This window comes from Palaemon carinicauda, chromosome 2 (genome assembly GCF_036898095.1).
Source record: "Palaemon carinicauda isolate YSFRI2023 chromosome 2, ASM3689809v2, whole genome shotgun sequence".
Lineage (NCBI taxonomy): Eukaryota > Metazoa > Arthropoda > Malacostraca > Decapoda > Palaemonidae > Palaemon > Palaemon carinicauda.
Genome location: NC_090726.1, coordinates 69,890,920 through 69,917,259, shown reverse-complemented (window position 1 = coordinate 69,917,259; position 26,340 = coordinate 69,890,920). Strand labels below are relative to the sequence as shown.

Below are 26,340 nucleotides of genomic sequence, written 5' to 3'. Positions count from 1 at the left end.
TGTATTAATACTGGTCTCTACCCACCACCATGGGTGTGAATCAGCTATTATATATTCACCGGCTAAGTTAAATATTTAAAAATGATATTTTAATTATAAAATAAATTTTTGAATATACTTACCCGGTGAATATATAAATTAAAGGCCCCCCCTTCCTCCCCGATAGATTCCCAGCGGGATGAGAAGAACTGGAGCTGTTTACATGTATATGTGGTATCTGGCCGATAGTTGGCGCTGGTGGGCACACCCGCAACCTTCATAGCGATCGCTCGCGAGTTTTTGTGTTTTTCTGTCGAGCCGCCGGAGGCTCAGCTATTATATATTCACTGGGTAAGTATATTCAAAAATTTATTTTATAATCAAAATATCATTTTTCGTGTTTGTGCGATTGATGTATGCAAGGTGAGGTTATCGAAAGTGTCGGTTGATCCTCACAGTTTGTATGCAGAGGTTTTGTTTGTGCACTATATTTTTAGGTGCAAAGTTTTTAATCCTGATGACGGAAATACGTTCCGGCAACTCTATGACGTCACAGTCGTGTGACGTAATCTTCATGTATGTCTTGCAAATTCTCTTTATTTGTTTTATGTAAAGAATGGGAGGAATTCCACTTATATAAGTTTTTTAACTTTTAATGTGAAATTTTTTAAAGAAATATTTGTCCATTTGGTATTCGTTCTTTAAATCATCGATCTAATTTCATAATTGAATAGAACTAGCGTATGGTTAATTTACGCTGTTAGTTCTTGTTACTTTCGGTGCAGTCCCAACATGCCTTGGTAGCGTTCTTTTCGATATGGGAATTAAAGTGTTGGCTATTATTCTCCAACAACAACTATGGGAATGCTAGTTTTAGTAGCATTTTCATTTATATGTTCCTATTGTTTACATTTATATATATAGATACGTTATTGCTATATCTGTTCTTTTTATCGTTACAACTCGCTTGTTTTTGAATTAATTGTGGATTACTTTGGTTTTCCCATTTTTCTGTTCATTTTAATCTTTAACATATAACTTTCCCGGCGTTTGTATGTAACTACCGGGTAGGTATTTATGACATTTAATTTTACCGGTGGTTATATGTAACTACCGGGTGGGTGTGTTCAACATTTATTTTTAATCTCAACTCTTGCCCGGTGGTTTTTTCTTTTTGTGACCGCCGGGTAAGTATGTTTGAAAGTTTATTTTATTATGGAAATGTCAGTTTAATATTTTATAAAAATATTTTGTTACAGTTTATATAGCAAGTACTAGAGACGATTTTGCTTTCTCATTCAAGCCCGTGGCAGAAGAATAAGTTCTCTCACAACGGGCAGGACTAATTATGGTTTTTTGTGTAAGAGTTTAATAGTGCAAGTTTTCAGTGCTAAATTAGGCATTTGATTCTTTCAGCACAGGGACGTTGTTTTCCTAGCCTTAGACCTCTTCCAAGCTCCCCGGCCCATGGGAGAAGGAACGTCGATCAGCGAAAGGAAACGAGAGGCGTTAGCTCACGAGCAAACGCCCTCGCGAGCGTTCCTGTTAACGTTCCCAAGAATGCTCGCCCTTGCCATGGGGAAGCAAAGAGCGTTGAACGTTAAGATTCTTACACTGCTTTTAGAGTTTTGCATTGCATCACTTTTGATTTTAATGGCAATACTTTAAGTCATAGATATTCGCTACTAATATCAATGCTTACAAACCATCATTGACTCGGTTTTTGTCCCAGAGCGCCAGTCGGCCTTATGAACCCTCTGGTCGGAACCGAACGCGCCGAGCGGCATAATGAATATCATTTTGCCTTAACGCTCGGCGCTAAGTCTTTCAAGACAGGACGAATGCAGCCTCGTCTTTCAGGGCGAATGCAGCCTCGTCTTTCAGGACGAATGCTGCCTCGTCTTTCAGGACTAATGCAGCCTCGTCTTTCAGGGCGAATGCTGCCTCGTCTGTCAGGACGAATGCAGCCTCGTCTTTCAGGGCTAATGCAGCCTCGTCTTTCAGGACGAATGCTGCCTCGTCTTTCAGGGCGAATACAGCCTCGGCTTTCAGGGCGAATGCAGCCTCGTCTTTCAGGACGAATGCTGCCTCGTTCTTTCAGGACTAATGCAGCCTCGTCTTTCAGGGCGAATGCTGCCTCGTCTTTCAGGACGAATGCAGCCATGTCTTTCAGAGCGAATGCTGCCTCGTCTTTCAGGACGAATAAAGCCTCGTCTTTCAGGACGAATGCAGCCTCATCTTTCAGGGCGAATGCTGCCTCGTCTTTCAGGACGAATGCAGCCTCGTCTTTCAGGGCGAATGCTGCCTCGTCTTTCAGGACGAATGCAGCCTCGTCTTTCAGGGCGAATGCAGCCTCGTCTTTCAGGGCGAATGTTGCCTCGTCTTTCAGGACTAATGCAGCCTCGTCTTTCAGGGCGAATGCTGCCTCGTCTTTCAGGACGAATGAAGCCTCGTCTTTCAGGGCGAATGCTGCCTCGTCTTTCAGGGCGAATGCAGCCTCGTCTTTTAGGACGAATGCAGCCTCGTCTTTCAGGACGAATGCAGCCTCGTCTTTCGGGACGAATGCAGCCTCGTCTTTCGGGGCGAGTGCAGCCTCGTCTTTCGGGGCGAGTGCAGCCTCGTCTTTCGGGGCGAGTGCAGCCTCGTCTTTCGGGGCGAGTGCAGCCTCGTCTTTCGGGGCGAGTGCAGCCTCGTCTTTCGGGGCGAGTGCAGCCTCGTCTTTCGGGACGAGGCAGCCTCGTCTTTCGGGACGAGGGCAGCCTCGTCTTTCGGGACGAGGGCAGCCTCGTCTTTCGGGACGAGGGCAGCCTCGTCTTTCGGGACGTGGGCAGCCTCGTCTTTCGGGACGAGGGCAGCCTCGTCTTTCGGGACGTGGGCAGCCTCGTCTTTCGGGACGAGGGCAGCCTCGTCTTTCAGGATAATAGGACGATCGCCGACTTGTTCTTTCAGGGCGACGCCACGTCTTATAAGATCTTTGTCAAGGGTGACTTTAGTGATCACTTTTCTCCTGTTGAATTGTTTGAGGTTAACAGAAGGAGAGGATCCTAAGTTCTGTTGCTCCATGTTCCCCACCCTCTGAGTTTTCACGTGGTCATTAATGAAGCTTTAAGAATATATTAATTTTTGTTTCTTAAAACAGAAACCTTTGATGACTAACAACAGTAAGAGCCAGACTTTGCTACTTCTGGCGAGCCTGGGAGAGGAGAGGAGCAGACCTTTGGTCCGTGTTTTTACTGGGATGGATGCGAAATCTTTTTCCCAGTGAATCCTCCTTTGTTAGTTACTCCGATAAGACTTTTCTGCCTAACCGACTTTGCAACTTCAATGTCTCTCTTTTGGGAGAGGGAGTCCTTTGTCCGGTCCTGGACGTAAATGCTCTTTACGTCTTCGTTCAGAAGTCAAAGTCCTCCATGGAGACATCAAAATCTTTGGAGAAGAGGGGAGCAGACCTTTGGTCAGTACTTCTTCTGAAGGAGAATTACTTTTTCCTTTTATAGGGAAACCTCCTTTAGTTTTTAGCTACAACGATTCTCTCTCCCAGTTCTAGAGAGGAGTGTAAGTGGCAGGCTATGCAATCAAACTTTATCTGAGGTTTGTTTACAAGGAAGAACGGGTGTAGAATGGGTCAGTTTCGGGCGTGTGTTTTGGTCTCAGCTCCGCCCCTCTCATGTTCACGTAACTTTTGCTTTATGTAGCGGAATACTGCTCTCTGGAGAAATCAGAGCGTCCCTGTATCTGGATTTTTAGATAACGTTGAGCCTATCGAATAATTAGGTCTTCCTGTCAACAAGAAGAGTCTCTTCTGACACCAGGACGCTCAGCACCTTGTCTTTTAGAACGTTCAGTGTCTCGCTCTGTTAACCTCTCGGCTCCACTCTTACAGGACTTTTGGCACCACGTCTTACAGGACTATCGGCGCCACGTCTTACAGGACGATCGGCGCCTCGTCTTTCAGGACGCTCGACGTCGAAGTTCTAGCATGAGGCATGACTTTGAACATGAGAATCTAGGACTTCGTGATGACACTAGTCGAATCGTGTGTCGAGATCAAGGACGCCTTCGTTCTGATTTCTTGGATCTAGAAAGGAGGTTTGTTCTAGGGCTAGAAACATCGGGGCAAACATGCTCAGCAGGAAGAGACTTGTTTTTCCCTCAGAATGGTCTCTCAACCCGCAAGTCTGTCAGTCTCTGGATGTTGTGGGGCAGACCTGTAACAGACCTTTTTGCCTCCAACTGGAAGAAGAGGATCCCCTACTGCTGCTCCCTAGTCCCGGACGAGGAAGCTGTAGCAGTGGACTCCTTCCTGATGGATTGGACGGGGGTGGACATGTTTGCGTTGCCCCCGTTCGAGATCATCAATCTGGTCTTCAGGAAATTCGCTCTCCTCGATTCGGGGCGAATGATCCTAGCGGCTCCATTCTGGCCTGCTAGGGAATGGTTTTCGGAAGTGATGGGCATGTTGATGGACTTCCCAAGAAGACTTCGGCAAGTCCAGATCTTCTCAAACAGCCCCACTTCGAGAGGTATCATCTTACCCCCCTTGCTCTCAACTGACTTCCTTCAGACTGACTAGAAGCTTGTCAGATCTCGAGGCTTTTCGGCACAAGCGACGAAATCTATCGCCAGAGCAAGGAGGATCTCTTCACAAAGAGTCTACTGATCTAGGTGGGAGACCTTTAGAGCTTGGTGCAGGCGGCACGAGTTTCCTCATCCACTACCTCTCTGAGCCAGATTGCAGACTTTTTCTTGTACCTCAGACAGGATGCTAAGCTGGCTGTATCTACCATCAATGGATACAGCAGTATGCTCTCCGCCATCTTTAGGCATAGAGGCCTAGAGTTGTCCCAAAATCAAGGTTTGCAGGACCTCATTGGGTCTTTTCAGACGACGTAATAGGTAATCTTAAACCTGGATGTGGTGTTTAAGTTTCTGTGCTCCAAGAAATTTGAACCTATCTCGCTAGCCTCTCTTCGGGTTGTAGCAAAGAAAACCCTCTCCCTTATGACTCTAGCGAATGCCAAGAGGTCAGCGAAGTCCAGGCGATTGGGAAGAGGGTGAACTTCAATTAGGATAGGGCAGTTTGTGCCTTAAGGTTCATCTTTCTCGTAAAGAGCGAGAACCCTTCGTAACCCTGTCCTACGACGTTTGATGTCATTAACCTCACGAACCTAGTGGGTCGAGAGAAGGAAAGACTCCTCTGCCCAGTTAGGTCCCTCGAAGTTTTTTTTGGCTCACACTATGAACGTGAGCTGTGCATCCAACTTGTTATGGTGTTCAGTGAAAGATCCGCCAAAAACCCCTGTCTAAGTATGCTCTCTCCTTTTTCCTGAGGGAGAAAATTAGGGAAGCCCACCTCTTATGTGAGGATGAACACTTCGCCCTGTTGAAATTACGGGCTCACGAAGTGAGAGCCATTGCTACCTCTCTGGCATATCAGGAATATATGTTAGTTAGGCTATTCATGGATGCTATTTTCTGGAGGAGCAACTGTCTTCGCTTCTCATTAACTTAGAGAGGTGAGAGTAGACTTTGGTAAGTGCTATACCTTGGGTCCATACATAGCTGCGGTTTCTGTATTAGGCAAAGGAGTTAATAACCCCACTCAACCTTGGTTTATATGCATGTATGAGGGTTTGTGTTTTTATGATGGTCTGTGGACTTCGTCGTGGTGCGGTTCCCTCAGTCTAGATAGATAGTTTATGTCTATGTTGCAGGGTTAGGTGGTTAGTTTGAGTAAGGTTGCAGTTTTTATTAAATGGGGCGAAGGTAGTTTCTGAAGTCTAGTCAAGTTGTTGGTCTTATCCCTTTGACAGACTCGATTGAGTTTTTTGCAGCTTTGCAGGCTTACTCCTGGATAAACTCTCCTAAGGGAAAGCCACTCTAAAGGCTGTACCTTTGAATCAGCTACCTTAGCAGGCAAGGAATCAAGGTGTTTTATCTCCTACAACTCTTTTGTTGTTTCCCCAACGATGTTTACTGTCTGTTTCCCTCCTCCAAATGTGTGAATCAGCTTATATATATAACTGCCAGGTAAGTACTATTCATAAAAATGGAGTTTTTATGATAAAACAAAGTTTTATGAATACTTACCTGGCAGTTATATATAGATTCTAAGGCCCACCCACCTCCCCTCAGGAGACAGGTCGGGCATAGATGAACTGAAGTCTTGGACACGGGAATGATTCCTTGGACCACCCTGTGACGGGTGTTACCACCTACCTCCCAACCACCACAAGGCGGTTGCCTCGTTTTGAAAAATTCTGCCGATTTAGAGATATCAGCTATATATATATAACTGCCAGGTAAGTATTCATAAAACTTTGTTTTATCATAAAAACTCCATTTTTATTTGAAATAGATATCAAGTTAATGCAAATGTCATTTTGCTTACTGTATTAATTATATTTTTTATTACAATATTTCTTTATCTTATTACAGTATACTAAGTTTTGATACAATATCTGAGATTTAAGATTTCAGTTTAATTTGTGCTTGTATCTCCGAATGTTTGTAAGTTGAGGACCTTCTATTAGCAGAAAACCCCTTCAGGCTCCTCCTCCACAGCTCATGCTGTTCACAGATGCATCTTTCCAGGGATGGGGTGCTTATCTGGGAAAGAAACAGATCTTGGATCTATGGTCAGAACAAGTCACATAAACTTCCTGGAAATGAAAGTGGCGCAACTAGCCTTACTCCACTTCGTAAAGACTCTGACTGGTCACTCCGTGGTATTGATGATCGTCACTTGATGGTGTGTGTTCAACTCTCAGCTGACTGCTGTTCTCCTGCTGGTGATTGTCATTCTCTGGCTGTACACTCGCCTTCTCGCTGTTCTCCTTCACGCAATCAAGTGTCTCCTCGTAATCATCATTCTCCATCAGCTCACCGTTCGTTGGCGCGTTGTCTTCCAAAACGCCATTCGCTATCTCGTCCTCTTAGACAATCTCCCACCAGATAATGCTCTCCTACTCAGCGGTATCCAGCACACTTCTCGTCATCTAGCCGTTCGCATGAACGCTACTCGCCATCTCACCATTCACCAAAACGCCGCCGCCATCACACCGTTCACCAAAACGACGCTCTTCTGCTCGCTGCTCGAAAACGCTTTATTCACCTGCTGTCTGATCTCTTGCTCGTCGCCTGCCTGATCATTTCTCACCAGCTCACCAATCGCTAGCGTGTCTTGCTACTTCACATTGTTCTCTTGCGCATTGCTCTCCTATTCGCTTTGCAGCGCAAAGCTCACCAACGTGTCAACTCTAACCTTCTCGACGTTCGTCCTCTCGCCACTCACCTGCTCGCTCATCTCCAGCTGGGGTTCATCGTTCACCAGCACGTCGGAGGTTTCCACACGCTTCAGCGATTTTTTTATGCGCTTCTGCGAGCAAGGAAGGTAGAGCTCCCCGACAGCACAGCAATGAGGCAACAGCATCAGCTGAGAAGCCTTCAACAACCCTAGCAGAGGTAGATGGCCTATCCCTTTTCCAGAAGGATTCAGGGAACCACTTAACAAGTATGCTGGTGTGCTCATCATTCAAGATCGCCCAAGGAAGATCGCCCAGGAGGTCCTTGAGATGCATGTACGGTTTGATCAAGGTAGGCAACCTTCACCCCCTCACTTTCAGGTACCGAGGCAGCATTCCCCGAGGAAGCATTCTCAACCTCCAGACCTACCAAAGGACACCTCCGGACCTGTCGACTGTATGGGAACAGCCATCTTGGTTCGATACCTTGATCGAGGCCATTAGGCAAGCAGTGGTGGACAATACCCAGCCGATGGAAAGAGACTTACCACTACAACAACCACTCAAGCAGAGGTTGGTAGTGGCCTCTACACGGAGGATCCCCCTTAGGGAAGTCGGTTTATTTCTCCTTTTCTTGTTTCCCGACTGACCCTAGGAGGAGGCCTGTTTCCAGCCGGGCCCCAGAGCCCCCTATGATTCTCTCTCCCATCGGAAGACCTTGTGGAGCCGCAAGTGAGGCTCGTGGGATTCGGCAGGACTTCTCTTGCCTGGAATTGAAACTGGTCCTCATGACGAAGCAGAAGAGGAGAATGCCGAAGCAAACCCTTCCTCATGCCGATCTACATCATCTTCGCTAGAGTAGGAGCATAGGCTCTCTTCGAGAGATCTCGCTCATGCCTTACCTCAGGCTTTTGCTAATTTAAGTAGTTCTGCCCGAGTTATGACCCGTCTCCAGACCACTACCAACGGACGAAAGGTCCTCCTGTAAGAGAGGTTCATACCTTTACAGAATGGCAGGTACCTTCCAAACCTTCCTTGCTGGAGGAATATCTGCTGTCTCGCAGAAATTCTAAGTACCCATAAACGGTCCCTAAATACTCAAAGGCACGGGCAGCTCTCATCCAAGTTGGGAGATCTTATCCAGTGGCATAAGTTTCAAGAGACATCCCTTCTGTTGATGACTCGACCCACCCTAGGCTCCTATGGGTGAGAGCTTGGAGGGGGATGATGATATGGACTCTGATAACTACTCTCTCTCTGGGTCTGCTAGTCTGATATTCCATTCAGAAGCTGAGCGTAGGAAGTCTGAGTATGCCTTCTGGCAAGTCCTAACCTGCATGAGGGCTATCAATGTGTATGAGACCCAAAGACCACCTAAGACTAGTGCAGGCCTGCCCTGGTCTGAGGGTCTGACAGCAGCCAGAAAGAAGGTGTTCTCTCAGATCGCTGGCTTCTCTAGCTCACTTCGAGCAGGCTTGTCCTCTAAACTCCTCCTGCCTCCCTTCATCCAGCAGAGGAGGTACTGCATTAAGAGGTCACAGGCGAGCCTTCTACGGCCTTACCTCTAGATCCTTCGGTAGAGGCCCTCTTGAGAGGTAGCTCGATAGAGAGGTGTTCTGAGCTCTCAGCCATGTCTTCTTTGTCTGAGATCCTTAACATGGAGAAAGTTGCGATGTCATGCAGGCTGTTTCGTGGCTTGATCTGTGGTTAGGGTCAGTGGGCCACCTTGTAAGAACCGAGGATTGGTCCAAGGAATCTACAAGGAGGTCCATGGAAGCTTTCCTCTTGTTGGGCATTCGTACTTTAGAATTCCTCTCTCATCTGGTTTTCAACCAGTTGGGAAATCCAGTTCTCAAGAGATGAGATGCTGTGATTGAAAAGTTTCACAGACAAGTTCCCAAGGCTGAAGTTACTAGGCTCAGGAACTCCACCCTTGACGGTACAGCCCTATTCAAGCTGGAAGAGGTCGAGAGTGTCTGAGCGTTGGAGGAAGTCCACCAAGGACTCCCTTCTTCACAGCCCTTTGACATCCAGGTCCTTTGGGACGGCTCCACCTCCTCCCAGGAAACAGCCGCAGTCCACTAAACCCTCGACCAGCAGGACGGCAGGGTCCTCGAAAAAGGTGTCCAAGCACCCCTTTTCTGCCAGAGATTCAAAAAGCTCCAAACCCTCCAGAGGAGGGAAAAGTGGTAAGGGAAGCGGCAGGAGCCGCTCTTGCTAGGGGGGTAATCCTCTCACCTGCCCACCGATGAGGTGATGCCTGCAACACTGCTGGTAGAGGTGGCTTCTGCACAAGGCAAATCCTTTGACAGTCTCCATGATTTGTGCAGGGTATCGCTTCGTGTTCACTCAATCTCTCCCTCCACTGACTCTGGATCCAGTTCCATCAAGTTCCTATGCAAATTCCAGACCATGTTGGAGAAGGGTTCTCTTCAAGAGGTCCTCGATGGTTCCCCAGGCTTCTTCAATTGACTTTTTCTTGTGAAGAAGGCATCTGGAGGCTGGAGACTAGTCATCTATCTCTCGGGCCAGAACAAGTTTGTCCTTCAAGCTTTGTTCAGGATGGAGAAGGTCATTCAAGCAGTAAGGCTACAGGACTGCATGTGCACATTGGATCTCAAATACACATACTTCCAGATCCCAATCCATCCGTTTTCAAGGAAGTATCTTTGGATCATACACTAGAACAGGCAATACCAGTTCAAGGTGCTGTGTATCGTCTTTTGTACAGCACCCCTGGTCTTCACGAGAGTGTTATCCCTCATGTCATCTTGTGCTCATAGGATCGGCATTTGTCTTAAGAAATACCTCGACTACTGGCTGATTGTAGCAGACTTGGTGGCGACCCTTGTTCAACACCGCACACTATCCATCCATCGATTTAAAGGGAGACTGGATAGGATGTATACAGCCCATTTCTTTTCAAACCTCATACTTTTTATGAGGAGGAGAATAGCATTTATGCAACCCGTTACTTTTAATTAACCATTTATTTCAGATATCATATCTTGTAGGTTCCTCCGTGACTGTCTATCTTTTGAACAAACCTAGCCTATCACATGAGGCACTTATCTCATGAGGTGGACAGGGTCATCACTACTGTACCTATGCAAGTACTAGTGTTTTGATTTCTGGAATTTTAAACCAGCTAATGGGGTTTATAGGCACTTTATCCTTCCCAAGGATAAAGTTTTGAAGGTCACTCATGAATGGCAAAGTGAGGGTACAGTAACAAAGCCCTAGAGGCTGACTATATATACATATGATTGGAACTCAAGTACCCTCTCCACTCAAGCCAGGACCAAGGAGGGCCTGACAATGGCTGGTGGTAACTCAGTAGGGAGACATACAGTATAGGCACCCCCAAGCCCCCATCCTTAGCTCAAAAAGATGGCGAGTTAACTGACACTACAGGAAACTGTCGAGGTTTAACTGGTCTCTAACCCTAGTTCAGCAGATTGCCAAGTAGGGATGTTTCCAATAGGCTACCTGTTAAAGGACAAGGGTTTATATTTGTGTAGGAAGAATTCATGAATCTTAAAGAAATTTGTAATTTTTCCTAACTATAAAAACCTGAGTCCTTTAAGTTACACTTCCTGAATCAACCACCCTGCAGGTCTTAGGTGAAAGTCAGAGTGGCTATTTAGTGTCCTGTGGGGGTTTGTTTGCTTACCCATCACCCACTAGTAACTACCTGCAACTCTATAAATTTCAACTGCTGAGTTCTAGCTTCATTTGAAATCTTACTCCTATTTAAGGACTTGGAATTGTATTGTTAGGAAAATATAAATTGCTTTAACAATGTGTGATATTTCATAACTAATGTATACAAACATGAGTCCTTTAAGTTACACTTCCTTTCTCAACCACCCCACAAATCCTAAGGGTAAGGTAAGAATTGAGTATTTGGCCAACAGACGTGGTCGCCACTTGCTGGTAGTTAACTACCTTGTTAAAGTTTTAATGACCATTACAGCTTTGCTGGAGTCATATAGACGAGAATCATCATGAATGGGAGATAAATCAGTTGTTGTTTGCGGATGATACTGTACTGGTTGCAGACTGGGAAGAGAAGCTTGGCCGATTAGTGACAGAATTTGGAAGGGTATGTGAGAGAAGGAAGTTGAGAGTTAATGTTGGTAAGAGTAAGGTTATGAGATGTACGATAAGGGAAGGTGGTGCTAGGTTGAATATCATTTTAATGGAGAGTTACTTGAGGAATTAGATCGGCTTAAGTACTTGGGGGTCTGTTGTTGCAGCAAATGGTGGAGTGGAATTAGATGTACACCAGAGAGTGTATGAAGGATGCAAAGTGATGGGGCCAGTGAAGGGAGTGATAAAGAATAGAGGGTACGCATGAATGTAAAGAGAGTTCTGTATGAGAAAGTGATAGTACCAACTGTGACGTATGGATCGGAGTTGTGGGGAATGAAAGTGACGGAGAGACAGAAATTGAATGTGTTTGAGATGAAGCGTCTGAGGAGTATGGCTGGTGTATCTTGAGTAGATAGGGATAGGAATGAAGTAGTGAGGGTGCGAACAGGTGTAAGAAATGATTTAGCAGCTAGAGTGGATATAAATGTGTTTAGGTGGTTTGGCCATGTTGAGAGAATGGAAAATAGCTGTCTGCTAAAGAAGGTGATGAAAGCTCTGGGTGATAGGAGGATAGATGTGAGAGAGGCAAGAGAGTGTGCTAGAAATAGGAATGAATGGCGAGCGATTTTGACGCAGTTCCGGAAGGCCCTGCTGCTTCCTCCGGTGGCCTTGGATGACCATGGAGGTAGCAGTAGTGGGGGATTCAGCTTATGAAGCTTCATATGTGGTGGATAACGGGTGAGGGTTGGCTGTGGCACCCTAGCAGTATCAATCGAATTCGGTTGAGTCCCTCGTGAGACTGGGAGGAGCGTAGAGAGGAAAGGTGTTTTTTTTTTTTTTTTTTTTTTGCTACCCCCAAAATTGGGTGAAGTGCATTGGTATATAGATAGATACTTTTATTAAAGCTACAGATGGAGCGGATTTGGGGGAACCTAAAGGTTTATTTGCTGAGTCATCAACAGCCATTGTCTGGCCCTCCTTGGTCCTAGCTTGGGTGGGGGGAAGGGGGGCTTGAGCACTGATCTTATGTATATATGGTCAGTCTCTAGGGCATTGTTCTGATGGATAGGGCAATGTCACTGTCCCTTGTCTCTACCATTCATGAGCAGCCTTTAAACCTTTAAATGACTCTGGATTGTACTGAATACTGTATTAGGAAAAAATAAAATACAAATGACTTAGTTTTGTTATTTTTTTATAGATAATGGCTGATGTTAGCTGCTGTTGTTATCAAGAAGGTCCTCAGAAGTGATAAGTCTTTTAAATCTTAGACAACCATGCCAGTTGAGCTGTATTTCCTTGGAATTTGTTGATGAACTTTTAACTTGAATATTTGAGGTATGTTTGAAAGTAGTTATTAATATACTGTATTAATTTGTTCACTAATTTTATGTTCAGTATATATACCTGTCTATCTATCGTCATCATTATCACCATTATGTATACCTATCGATCTATCATCATCATTATCACCATTATGATCAGCCATAACTAGTCCATTGCAGGACAAAGGCTTCAGACATGTCCTTCCACTTACATCTGTTTATGGCCTTTCTATGCCATTTTATACCTGCAAATTTTCTTAGTTCATCAATCTAATGTCTTCTCTTCCTTCCCTTGCTTTTTTTGCAATGTCTAGGGACCCATTCTGTTCTTAATGTCCATCTATTATCTGCCATTCTCATTATATGTTCTGGCTATGTTCTTTTTTTTTCATACACGTTGAAATATACAGTATTCTATTTTAGTTTGCTCTCGTATCCATGTTGCTCTTTTTCTGTCTCTTAGCGTTATACCCATCATTAATTTTTCCTTAGCTCTTTAAATTGTAACTAGCTTATGTTCTAAGGCTTTATTAAGGCTCCAAGTTTGTGATGCATAAGTTAAAATTGGTTGGACCATCGAATTGAATATTTTTCTTCTGGGAGAAAGTGACATTTTACTTTTTATGATATACCCAGTAATCTTTTATAAAAGCTCTCCATCCCATACTTATCCTTCTTTTTACTTTAGTCTCATGTCTTGGGGAAACATTTACTGTTTGTTCTAATTACATATTTGTGCCATAACTGGAATACAAACCTACGCTATTTATTAGTGTTATTACTTTTGGCGAAACTGAAAGGACGAGCCAATAAAATTTAGTGAGGGTTAACTACCCATCCCACTAGTTAGTGGGGGATAGGGCCTTCACTCACACACATGTGACTGAGCTCACTTTGCTTTTGGCTCGGATGGTGAACGGTCATTGCCACTTTTCATCCTCGCTTTTTTTGGGCTGCCATTCAATTCTTTTTATGCTTTTTCTTTCTAGTGTTTGCGGGTGTGTTGACTTTTGCTGAGGGCCATGCGTACCTGCCCTGGTCCTGAGGGCTGCACCTGCGGTACCTTTATGTCCACCAAGGATACGGATCCTCGCAGCCTTTGTCCTACCTGCAGAGGTCAATGCTCTGATGAGTTAAACAAGTGTAATGGATGTTGAGAGTGGTCTACCTACTATTGGGAAAGGTTTTGGTGACGGCATAAGAAGTCGTCTACGCGGGAGTCTTCTCCTTCGAAGCTTACTATGAACCAAAAGAAACCCAAGGCATCTTCTTTCACTTCCCACCCTTTCTTCAAAGCTCCTGCTCGTTCGGCCTCCTCTTGGGGACCGTCGGGCATTAGCGCAGACCGCTTAACTCCTGGACAACCTCGGTCCTTGAGAAACAGTTTTGCTTCCCCCAGCGAAGCTGTCCCGCTTCTCCCCCGGGGGATTCCTTGTCACTTTCTCCTCTATTTTGGGTTTGGTTGTCCTTGTGGCTACCTGGTCTGCCCTTCAAGAAAGTGCTGATGCAGCTGCAACACGGGTGCTAGTTTGCAGTGATCGTCAACGTGGAAGTTGGATCCTCTGGCACTTGTCGGCATTGTGGTATCGAAGGACTTGTTTGCTGCCCTGCCTGCCAATGTTCCTGCCTCTTCCACCATTCCCGAAGACTGCCTTCCCCCATGCTGAACATCTTTTTTTTTTTGAGGGGAGGGAGGAAAGTCCTAAGCATAATGTCTCCTGCAAGTGTTTCTCCCTCCCGAGGGAGTTCACTCATAGAGACTCCTCTTCGGAAGACTGCTGCTGACAGTCACCTTGCTAATCCTCTGGCCCCTATGGCGCGTCACCGTGATCAATGATCCCATCGTGCTCGTCCTTTTCTGTGCCTTAGAGGTGCTCCTTTGCTATCGGGGAAGACACCTCTTTCACTCGTGAGCTTCGTCCTCGCAGCCCTCCTCCTTGAAGCAGCCTTCTCATCTGATATCTCCTGGTTCCTGACCTTTGCCTTCCTCCGGACTTTCTCTTATCGACGCAGCTGGTAGTCCTCAGACTTCGGTTCAGGACTCTCCGCCTGAGGATCGCTCGCAATCCCTTCTGGAGGATGTTCGTCCCTCTGAAGGACACATCATTTCGCTGGACCATCTTTTAGCCTTCATCTTGCTGACCTCCTGCTCATCCGTCTCCCTCTCACTTTCCTGGTTCCCTACTCCCTACTGCTCATCATTCACCATCTTGTTGCTCGCGTGCTTGTCAGTCACCTGTGCGTTTTTTGCATGCTCTTGTCGATGACAGTTCATCGCCTACTGGTTCCCGCTATTAGCGCTCATCAGCGTTCTCCTAAGCGAAGGTGCTTGCCGCATCAGCGTTCGCCGTGTCAGTGTTCGCACAAAGCTCATCAAGCGGGCAGTATCAACACCATAATGTGTCAATTGTCACGTCAGTGGTTGCCTACTCTTCGGAGTTCTCCACCATGTCAGCCTTCTCCAGCAAGGCGACGCTGGCCTATGTGCAGGCATGCAATAGTGCTTCAGCAACCCAGGGTTGCCCAATGCCTGGAAGTGCAGACAGAAGACAGCAGCCATCATCCTCCACCGACTTCCAAGAAGTCACAACATCCCATGGAGGCACAGGCAGGTGATCACAAGGGGAAGGAGCAGGAGTGGAAAGGTAGGTCATCGCCCTCTAGACCATCTGTCCTCTTTCTGAGGAAGGGCTAAGTTCTACTTCATAAGTCACCATACCTCATTCCCCTCCCCGCAAATTTATAACAGCGCAAACGCAGGGGAAAGAGGGAAAGGGCTTTTCTGGGGAATTTAAGATTCCGAGACTACCGGCATATAAGGTGGACCCACGTAGGCCAGCAGTTCCAGAGAAGACTCCTAAAAGGGCACCTTCGGTTTCCTTCCCTTCAGCACGGGACCTTTCGGACAGCACCAACGTCAGCAAGCAGTCCTGGTTCGGAGCAATCGTGCAAGCCTTCTGGCCTGCCCTTTCAGCTCACACCTCAGAAGCCTCTAAGAACCTTCAGCGTTTAACGGTTTCAGCAGACACACGGCAAAGGACCTCAGCTGTCTCCTCCCTGAAGACGAAAAGAGGAGTTCTTGAGATTGAATCCTCATCTAGGGTAAAGCTGAGTCCTGATAGGCCATCTAGTACAAGGTCGAACCTCTACGGTTCTCCGTCCCTCGCTCTCCTGGCTCTCCACCACCACAGCCAAGGGAGTCACTTGAGGAACCAGCTCCAGTCTCTTTCCTACCACCTTCGGAGGAAGACTCCCCACGTGGAGATAGTGTCACGTCTCCAGAAGGTTCCAGGAAGTCCAGACCATCCAGGCCTTCCAATCTGGAAACATATCTTCTTCCTCGCAAGGAATCAAAAGACTCCAAATTGATACCTAAGTCCTCTTCGAGGACCACCAGACCCGCAGAGGAGGTCAGGATAGTCAACCACCCTAGAGACGACCACGACCAATCCCGAGACGAGCTCGCGGCTGTGGATGATGGAGACTTCGATGCCAGTCCCGCTTCCGAGGGGGAACAGGAGTCAGAACATGCCTTCTGGCAGGTTCTGACTCTGATGAGGGTTCTCAATGGGTTATCAATCCCAGAGATGCCCCCCCCCCCCCCCCCCGGAAGGAAAAAAGACAATCTTAGACCGTATCTTCAACACTCAAAAGCCCTCGAAGTCTAGTGCAGCCTTGTCCTGGTCTCAGGGACTAAAGAGCGCCCAGACTAAGATTGCCGCCCAGCTCTTCGTGTTCTCCTCCTCCCTTCGTTAGGGCTCCTCTAGCAAGCTCTTCCCACCTCCTCGTGTTCAGCAAAGGAGGTAATACGAGGTCTTGGACAAGCCTTGATCAACTTTTCCACTTCACCACTCTCTGGAAGGGCTGACTAAGGGGATCTCCCTAGAGAAACTCTCCAGCTGAAGACGAAAAGAGGAGTTCTTGAGATTGAATCCTCATCTAGGGTAAAGCTGAGTCCTGTTAGGCCATCGAGTACAAGGTCGAACCTCTCCGGTTCTCCGTCCCCCGCTCTCCTGGCTCTCCACCACCACAGCCAAGGGAATCACGCGAGGACCCAACTCCAGTCTCTTTCCTACCACCTTCGGAGGAAGACTCCCCATGTGACGATAGTGTCACGTCTCCGGAAGGTTCCAGGAAGTCCAGACCATCCAGGCATTCCAATCTGGAAACATATCTTCTTCCTCGCAAGGAATCAAAAGACTCCAAATTGATACCTAAGTCCTCTTTGAGGACCACCAGACCCGCAGAGGAGGTCAGGATAGTCAACCACCCTAGAGACGACCACGACCCATCCCGAGACGAGCTCGCGGCTGTGGATGATGGAGACTTCGATGCCAGTCCCGCTTCAGAGGGGGAACAGGAGTCAGAACATGCCTTCTGGCAGGTTCTGATTCTGATGAGGGTTCTCAATGGGTTATCCATCCCAGAGATGCTCCCCCCCCCCCCCAAGGAAGGAAAAAAGACAATCTTAGACCGTATCTTCAACACTCAAAAGCCCACGAAGTCCAGTGCAGCCTTGTCCTGGTCTCAGGGACTAAAGAGCACCCAGACTAAGATTGCCGCCCAGCTCTTCGTGTTCTCCTCCTCCCTTCGTTAGGGCTCCTCTATCAAGCTCTTCCCACCTCCTCGTGTTCAGCAAAGGAGGTAATACGAGGTCTTGGACAAGCCTTGATCAACTTTTCCACTTCACCACTCTCTGGAAGGGCTGACTAAGGGGATCTCCCTAGAGAAACTCTCCAGCTGTCAGGTCGCGTTTTTGATGACAGAGATCTCAACCAAGAAAAAAGTCGCGAAGTATGCCATGCAAGCTACTTCATGGCTAGATCTATGGTTCAGGTCCATGGGAAACCTGGTACTAGGAAGGTGATGAAAACATTCCTCCTTTCGGGTACCCAGACCATCGAGTTCCTGGCCCACCAAGTATCGAACTTGTGGGCCAACACGATCCTCAAGTGCCGGGACACGGACAAGTCCCGAACGCTGTGATCGCAAGGCTCATTCAAGCCTAGGGACGTTGAGAAGGCTGCAGAGAAGCGGAAAAAGTCCCACCAGGACTCTCCTCCATAGGGCCCTGACAAATCAGGCCCTACAGACCACCAGCTCCTCCACAGCCCAAGCAGCACAAAGCCTCGACGAGCAAAACAGCAGTAAAGAAAGAGGTATCTAAGAGGCCCTTTCCATCCAAAGACAAGGAAGGCTCAAAGTTCTCCAGGGGAGGAAAACATCTTAGAGGGAGCGGCCGTGGCCGCAAACACTAGGATGCGTTCCCACTGCTTGTCCACCAGTAGGGGGATGCCTACAAAGTTGCTGGAACAAATGGAAGCAACTCGGGGCTGATCTCTGGACAGTCTCTGTGACTTGTTCAGGGTATCACGTCCTGTTCATGTCATCTCTCCCTCCCCTGATCAAGGATCCAGTGATGATAGACTCCTTTGCGAATGAATCAGCAAAGAGGCTAGCCCTTTGGGCGAAAGTCCAGACCATGTTGGAGAAGGGGGCTCTCCAGGAAGTGCTCGACGACTCCCCAGGCTTCTTCAGTTGACTCTTTCTTGTGAAAAAGGCCTCTGGAGACTAGAGACCAGCCATCGAACTCTCGGCTCTGAATTAGTTTGTCAAACAGACTTCGTTCAGCATGGAGACGGCAAACACGGTCAGACAAGCAGTAAGACCACATGACTTCATGTGCATGCTGGACCTAAAGGACACGTACTTCCAGATCCCAATTCCTCCGTCTTCAGGGAAGTATACAAGATTCAGTCTAGACAACAGAAAATACCAGTTCAGGGTACTGTGCTTTGGTCTTTCCACGGAACCCCTAGTCTTCACCTGAGCGTTCACCCTCGTGACATCCTGGGCACACAGGATTGGCATCCATCTCCTCCGTTATAGGGACGACTGGCTGATCCTAGCAGACTTGGTGGCAACCCTTCTTCAGCAACGAGACAAACTTCTGTGGCTTTGCCAAGATCTAGGGATCATTGTATTATTATTTGCTAAGCTACAACCCTATTTGGAAAACCACAATGCTATAAGCCCAGGGGCCCCAACAGGGAAAATAGCCCAGTGAGGAAAGGAAACAGAAAGAAAAATAAAACATTTCAAGAACAGCAACAAAATTGAAATGAATATTTTTAAATATAAAACTTACCCGCTGGTTATATAAGAATGGCTAGCGTCCCTGACGCCTCGGCAGGAAATTCAAAATCTCGCGCGGCTATCACAGATATGCCAGGTGTACACTAGTGCCCTTGCGGTACAACAGGTAGAACTATACCCAACCTCTTCAGATTTTTCCCTGCCGCCATGGCGGCCGGTTCTATTGGAATTCTCTCTACTGTACTCTGTTTTGACGTTATTTGGTGATGTATTACCGTTTTTTGAGTTTGGGCTTTCGCTTTTTTGTTTTATTTGAACTGTGATCACGTATTTATAACTTAAAAAGTAAGATTAAAAGGTTTTTCGACCTATTTTTAAACCTCACGAAAGCATAGGGAGAGAGGTAAACATCTCGTCCATTGATGACGTCACAGCCTTATGTCGTAGGCTATGTCCAACTTGATTTTTACAAAGAATTATAAGTGGATACTTTCTTTTGAAATATTAAGTTATAAATTTAATTAAAGAATTATTGATGTTTTTGTTGGGAATTATTGATGTTTTTGTTGGGAATTATTGATGTTTTTGTTGAGGTAATCTTCGATTTGTTTGCAAAGATTAACTAGCGTTCAGTTGTTACGCAGTTGTCAGTATTGTTACAATATTACAATATTTAGTAGAGATGTTATGAATAGTACATTCTTCTTACTTCTCAAGTTTTTAGTTGTACAGTACTATATAAAAGGAACATTTTATTTTGAAATTAATGGTCCTGTTAGTATTTTTTCCTTAGTCAGAGATTAAAGGAAGTTAAATTTCACTTAATGTTTATACGAATTGATGTAGTGCACGATTCTATGTATCGTTGTTTCCTTAGTGGAATACTAAGATTGTTCATATATTAAGTGTAAATGTTCCAACGAATACGAGTGGTGATTCATCTCTTATTGGAATTCCTTAATTCAAGGGTTTATTTTATTTTATAAATATTATATCTATTAAGGTAATATTTAATATTTGCTGCATTTATATGGGATTCATTGATTTTTCATTCCCATTCGAACAATTGAGAGAATTGTAAGTCTCTCTTTAAGAGTTCATTTCGTTTGAGAGAACGTATACTTTGGTTTTCAAATGATTGTGAAACTTTCTTTTTAACAAAGAATAGAATAAAAATTTTTAGTGTTAAATTACGCAGTGAATTTTATTCAGTGGAGAGTGCTTCTGTTCGGACCTGTTGTTATCCTAGTCTTAGACCTCTTGTCAAGCTCCCAGAATGGGAGAAGTTAAGTCGAACGACGAAAGGAATCGAGAGGGTAGCCAGGCGCTACAGTCTTTTAAGACCCGAACAGAAGTCCTCTCGAGTGCAGAACGCTCAACCTCGTTATAGATAGAGCGAGGTATGAATGTTGTCAAATATTATACGCGCTTTTCAGGCGCTAAGCTGAAAACAAAATTAGATTCGTTCTGCGTATTTACGTTTCAAACAACAGCTCTCGTCGATAAGGCAGTCTTATCGACCGGCTGTTGGCGGTGAGAGTGGGCGTTAGTCTTCGGTGGTAGACCCATTGTCGCACAGGCGGCCTGTTGTCTCTGGGACTGACGTGATATCGCACAGGCGGTCTCCCAGTTTCACTGTTCAGCGGCGGGTCAATGTAGATTTGTCTCGGCAGAGCTCTGTTTCACAGCAACTATTAGAAGGAGCAGACACCCGATCGTCAGTTTAAGGTTGATGACGTTCGCTAAATGGCAGGCGCGAGGCACAAGCGGAGCCTGAGCGGAAGCGTGATGAGGCTCAGAAGTTAATTGATGAAGGCACTGAGTGTCGGCAGCAGCGCTAGGCAGGCGCCAAGCACCAGCGTGACGACCCACGCCAGTCGAGTCATGAGTGGGCAAAGCGCCAGCGCGAGCAGTGGCGGTAGCGCGAACATTACGTGAGCGCAGCGCGCCAGGACGAGGCGGAGCGCCAGCGCCAGCTAGATTTAATCTATTATAAAATCAATCGTGACAGCAAACGCAAGGCGATTGGCTGTCAATTGGATGTGGATATGGAACAACGCAAGCGCGCCCATGTTACCACTGATGCGCCTGCATGTCTCCAATCTCTGATTTGTTAGAAGTAGATCCGGATGAGGTTCTCTCACGAGGAACAATTGGAGGATATCTCGGAGGGAAAGAAGGAGAAACTACCTCAACATTCGGTGGACTTAAAAAAAAAAAAAAATCTGATGCTAGTCTTCTCGGAATTTGTTCCAGACTATTTTACACCAGTTGCTCCGCGATCTCCCCCTTATGAGTTTACCTTAGGCAAGGCAATGGAGCTATACAAAAATGGTGCTTTCCCGCTCTTTTAAGAGAGTATTAAAGTTAATGGGAGCATGGATGGATTTAAGAAAAGCTCTGGGCAAGACATGCTTCGCTTTTCCACCAGTCAAGTTATTTTCTAAGTCGAACGTTTGGTATGAGACGGGGGAAGTCTTGGGTTTGGGAGTTCCGGCGTCTGTGCAGGGAGACTTCTCAAACCTGGTAGATTCTTCCCATCTCCTGGCCATGAGAAGGAATAGACTGTGGTGGTCAATGTCGGCTCTTGAAAGGATAGTTCAGAGCGTTTGAGGTACAGTGGAACCTCTACATCCGAACGTATCTACATCCGAATTTTCCAACATCCGAAGTAAAATTCGAGCAAATTTTTGACTCTACACCCGAATTTTATTTCGACACACGAAGTAAACATTACGCCATTGAGTGTCGAGTGCTCAGTTCTCTGTTCTTGTGTGTATCATGTGGTTGTCCTCTGTTTGGTCTGTTATTAACAGTGCTTATTTTCTTCCTTTTCTCACATTTCCTTTGTGATTTTACCTATAATCATGGTGCCTAAGAAGCTAAGTTTCAGTACAGGAAGAAGGCAATTCTTTCATTAGAATTGAAGCAAGAAATTATAGAAAAACATGAGAGCAGTGTGCATGTGAGTGATACTGTATGGCTAAACAATATGGCCGGAATAGGCCTATGTTCTCGAGGATCATCAAGCTGAAGGCAGCCATTAAAGCAAATAACCATCGAAGGGGATCACCATTATTACAAGACATCGTAGCAATACCCTGGAAGAGATATAGCTCCTTTTATTGATAGTGATAAAGGACAAAGAGATTGTTGGCAACGATCATTTGTGAGAAGGGCCAGCGTGATGAATAGAAAGAAAGAAAAAAGTGAAGCAAAGAAAACCAAGATAGCGTTAACAAGCTCTTTTAAATAAGACTTCTCTCTTTTTCTGTTTCTCTCTAAACATAGCATTAACATGTTCTTTAAATAAAATCTCTCTCTCTCTCTCTCTCTCTCTCTCTCTCTCTCTCTCTCTCTCTCTCTCTCTCTCTTCTTCGCTGTTGTAGTGTTAGATACGTCTACGTCTATTATTTTTTTTTCCGAGAGAGAGAGAGAGAGAGAGAGATTAAACAAAAATGTGTTTAGAGTACATATGATTTTTAACTGCGTCAACGAGTTGAAAAACAATTAAATGAAATTAAGAAAGTAATAACAGCTAATCTGAATTCCTTTATTAACTAAAACAAATATTGATTCAAACACACTCGTGTGCGCGTATGCACAAACACACACACACAGGTGCAAGAATTTTGCTACGCAGTAAGAGAGCCGGTCAGGGAGGAGGTAGAGATGGTGACTGCGATAACATACCATAACTCGTCACTGAAAGTGATGAAAATAAAAAATCAAAAGAAAAAAAATGTGAAAAATATGAAATATAAAAATAAAATAAAAAAAATAAATAAGCTTAGATTAAAATTTCCGTAGTGTAAGTTACGGTATGTTATCGCAGTCACCATCTCTACCTCCTCACCGATCGTGTCTCCTTGTGCGTGTGTGTGTGTGTTTGCGAATACGCACACGAGTGTGTTTGTATCAATATTTGTTTTAGTTAATAAAGGAATTCAGATTCGCTGATATTGTTTTTTTAGTTACATTTAACTGTCTTTCAACTCGTTAACGCTGGTAAAAATCATATGTACACAACACATTTTTGTTTAATCTCTCTCTCTCTCTCTCTCTCTCTCTCTCTCTCTCTCTCTCTCTCTCTCAGAAAAAAAATTAATAGACGTCTCTAACACTAACAGTGAAGAAGAACAAGAGAGAGAGAGAGAGAGAGAGAGAGAGAGAGAGAGAGAGAGTATTTATTTAAAGAACATGTTAACACCATGTCTACCTTCTCGCCGATCGTCCGTCTCCTCCTGGGTAGCAAATCCTACACCTGCGTTGGCCTGTCTCTAAGGTAAAGTGGCAATAAAACACATTTTTTATTCATTATTTCTTTATATTTATCTTTTTTACATGCTTCTTCATATTATGCAGTTATGTTATTGTTATGCGTAATTATGTGTAGCCATTTATTAAGGATTTATTATGGGTTTTTAGGCTGAGGAACGAATTAAATGAATGGACAGGGCAGTCAGGGATGGTTCTAACGAGCTGGCTGTTTTACTTACTGCAGTAGTTATAAAGATAAGAGCAACTTTGTGTTCCTTCCTTTCTGCGGGCGTCACTCCATGTTAGAGAGCGGAGTTGCTTTTTGCGCCCATATCTTCGGCTCTTTTTCCGCAGGATTTAGTTAAGGAAGTGCCTGCAAATTGGGCTCAGAAGGCTACTCAAGATTTGGTTACTAAAACAGCCAGTAAGGTTTTGCCTACCTCCTTCTCTTCTCGTAGAACTAAGGAGGGGACATCATATTCTCATTCTGCTCAGCCTTTTCGAGGTAAACCTACAGGGAGAAGTACTTTCAAACAAGAGGCAAGGAAGTAAAGGAAAAGAGGAGTCAAGCCCAGTCGAGGCAGGGTCTGACTGCTCTCCCCTTCAAGTAGCAGTGGGAGCCAGGCTAAACAGCTTCTTGCAGCCGTGGGAAAAGAAGGGAGCGGACCCTTGGTCTCTACGTCGTCTAATTAATCAGAGCACAGCTTCAATCGGATGACGTTCGACGTTCTTCCTGTCTACTAGACTAGGAAGTTAATCGTCATGTAGGCACGTGAACAGAACTTTCCCTCATAGCAGGTGTGTTGCGATTCTTAAATGAGAAGCATTCGAGTGTGTTTTTTTTCTTCCACGAGAGGAGCGGAGGTCAGAAGAATCATATATAATCCTGGCTCTTCCTCTGGAATCTGAAGCAGAGTCAGGGAAGAAAGAGTTTGTCCTCTTAGAAGGACGCAAAACCTAGACTTGGTCGTCAACAATCAATACGTCTGAGACATTTCAGGAGTCGTATGTTTACTTGTAACTTATCCCTCAGTTACTGATGTTTGCTGGAAGTTTTTTCTGTTGAAAAAAGTGATTTTGACGAAGGAAAAATCTATATCTGGGAAGAGGCCTGTGACGCCCGGTGAGAAAGGTCCTTCCTTATACCTTTCCTAATATAAATCTTCCAAATATACTAGAGAAAGATAAAAGCATGGAATGCAGAGGTTACAACCCTCGCGCGAACACCTTGTAGGTGTCGTGTATTAAACAAAGGCGTGTGTAAACCACTATTCACAGGTTGTCTTCCATTTAGATAATCCCTTCATCAATGGGGAGGGCCGTGACAGGCCCTAGATAACATGGTTGAACTCCCCAACGACACCTACCACGCGCGCCCTCTAGGACATCCTTCTGCAAGAACATATGGCTTGGCAAGGAAAAAGAAGGGTGGGGTCCGTATCAAATAACCGGGAAGGGTTTCACCGGGCGTCACAGGCCTCTTCCCAGAAATAGATTTTTCCTTCGTCAAAATCACTTTTCTGGGGCGGCCTGTGACGGCCGGTGAGAATGTACCAGAGAATGCCTTCCAAGCCCAATAAATTAATAACATAATAAGGAGAAAACAAACACCATGTAAGGCAATAATATAATACTGTAAGTAAACATAAATCATAAACTAGCCATAGGCATAGGGGATGTAATGCTAAAATAATATGAGGACCAGGGATCACCTGAGTGTCCCGCCGTGAAAGGAATCAACCTTACATGTCTAAGCATATCTAAACTTTACAGGAATGGTAATTACAATAACAGTTAAATCATAACAATTAAACATGGCAAAATAACTTAGGGCTAACGAACCACCCAGGAGAGTGGCGACGTGGTGTGAGAGGTGGTCAGGAGGGAGGAGAGAAGAGATGGAATAAAGAAATAATCAGAGATTAATGGGGGGAGATAGGACTCCCCGCTGCAACCGTAGGGTATTTAAGGGCCTGTAAGTTCTTTAGATAGTGGCGTTTGAAAACCATAGGAGATTTCCAACCCGTGTATTTTTTAAGGTCATCAAAGTCCATGTTCTGGAAGTAATTGATAGAGGTAGCTATTGACCGTATATCATGAGCATGGGGAAATGATTCCGGGTTAGCATGTTTAATGAAGTAGAGGATTTGTTGTCTGATACCTTGAATGGTCAAAGTACCACCTTGTTCCCTGATAAATAAGGGGCCAGACGAGCGGGTGGCAGACCTAGCTAAAAAGGTCCTGAGAGTAGTGACTGGACACAGCGAAGGATCCTGGGGAAGAGAGATGATCTTCCAAGGGGACCACCTATTTTGCGGGTCCTCATTTTTTGCTAGGAAAGCTCTGTCTGGGGTAAGCAGTACTTCGCCTGTAGGGAGGAAACCTATGTTTTCCGGGTTACGTGAGAGCGCTGCTAGTTCTGAGATTCTAGCACCTGAGGCCATAGCTGATAGAAATAACGTCTTCCTAAGCAGAGTGATATAAGAGCAGGACTCGTTGTCAGTGTCCGACGCGAGTTTGAGGACATTGTTCAGAGACCAAGAGACTTTTTGTGGCCGATCCAACGGCCGAAGCCTAGCACATGCTTTTGGAATAGATGAGAAATAGGAATCAGCTAGATTAATGTTAAACCCAACCAGGAATATCTTCTTCAAAGCTAACTTGATGGTAGTTATAGTGCTAGCTGCCAAGCCCTTGTCAAATAAGAACCTAAAGAACGAGATGGCTAAATTCGGAGTCATACGAGTGTGGTCTGAATTCTTTAGGAAACCTGCTAATTTCTTAACAGCCGAATCATATTGACGAATTGTCGAGTCCCTTTTGTCCGCTTCGATGAAGAGAACGTTTTCCGGGTCAATGTTTGCGTCTTTATGAGCTGCAAACTTCATGAAGTCCACAAAGTTAGGGTTTTGGCTATCCTTGAGGAATCTGACACAGTCTGTGTTTGAATTACTTGGGTTAGTTTGGGGAATGGAATCCGGAAGGGTCGGAGTTTCAGCTCGAGGAGGAGAGGAAACCAACTGCTCTTTGGCCAGTGAGGTGCTACTAAGGCCACTGTCCCCCGGAAGGAGCGTAGTTTGTGCAATACTTTCATTAGAAGATTCACTGGTGGAAATAGGTAAATCTTCCTCCAATGGTTCCAATCCAGGGTTAATGCGTCTATGGCATAAGCCTGAGGGTCCATGTTTGGTGTCACATAACAAGGAAGTTTGTGATTCATCTGAGTTGCGAATAGATCTACCTGAAGGCCCGGAACCAGCCTGAGTATCCACCGGAATGAAATTATGTCCAGAGACCATTCTGATTCCAGTGGTTTCGTCCTGGATAGTGAGTCCGCTATC

At 45.5% G+C, this 26,340-nt stretch overlaps 1 protein-coding gene across 1 annotated transcript in view; it reads left to right on the top strand.

Moving 5' to 3' along the window:
• LOC137617279 (zinc finger protein 585A-like) overlaps positions 1-26,340 on the top strand; it is a 203,311-nt gene that overhangs the window by 47,037 nt on the left and 129,934 nt on the right. The window contains exon 2 of the mRNA XM_068347277.1: positions 12,520-12,656. The gene's annotated coding sequence lies outside the window, so the exon portion shown is untranslated. The remainder of the gene's footprint in view (positions 1-12,519; positions 12,657-26,340) is intronic.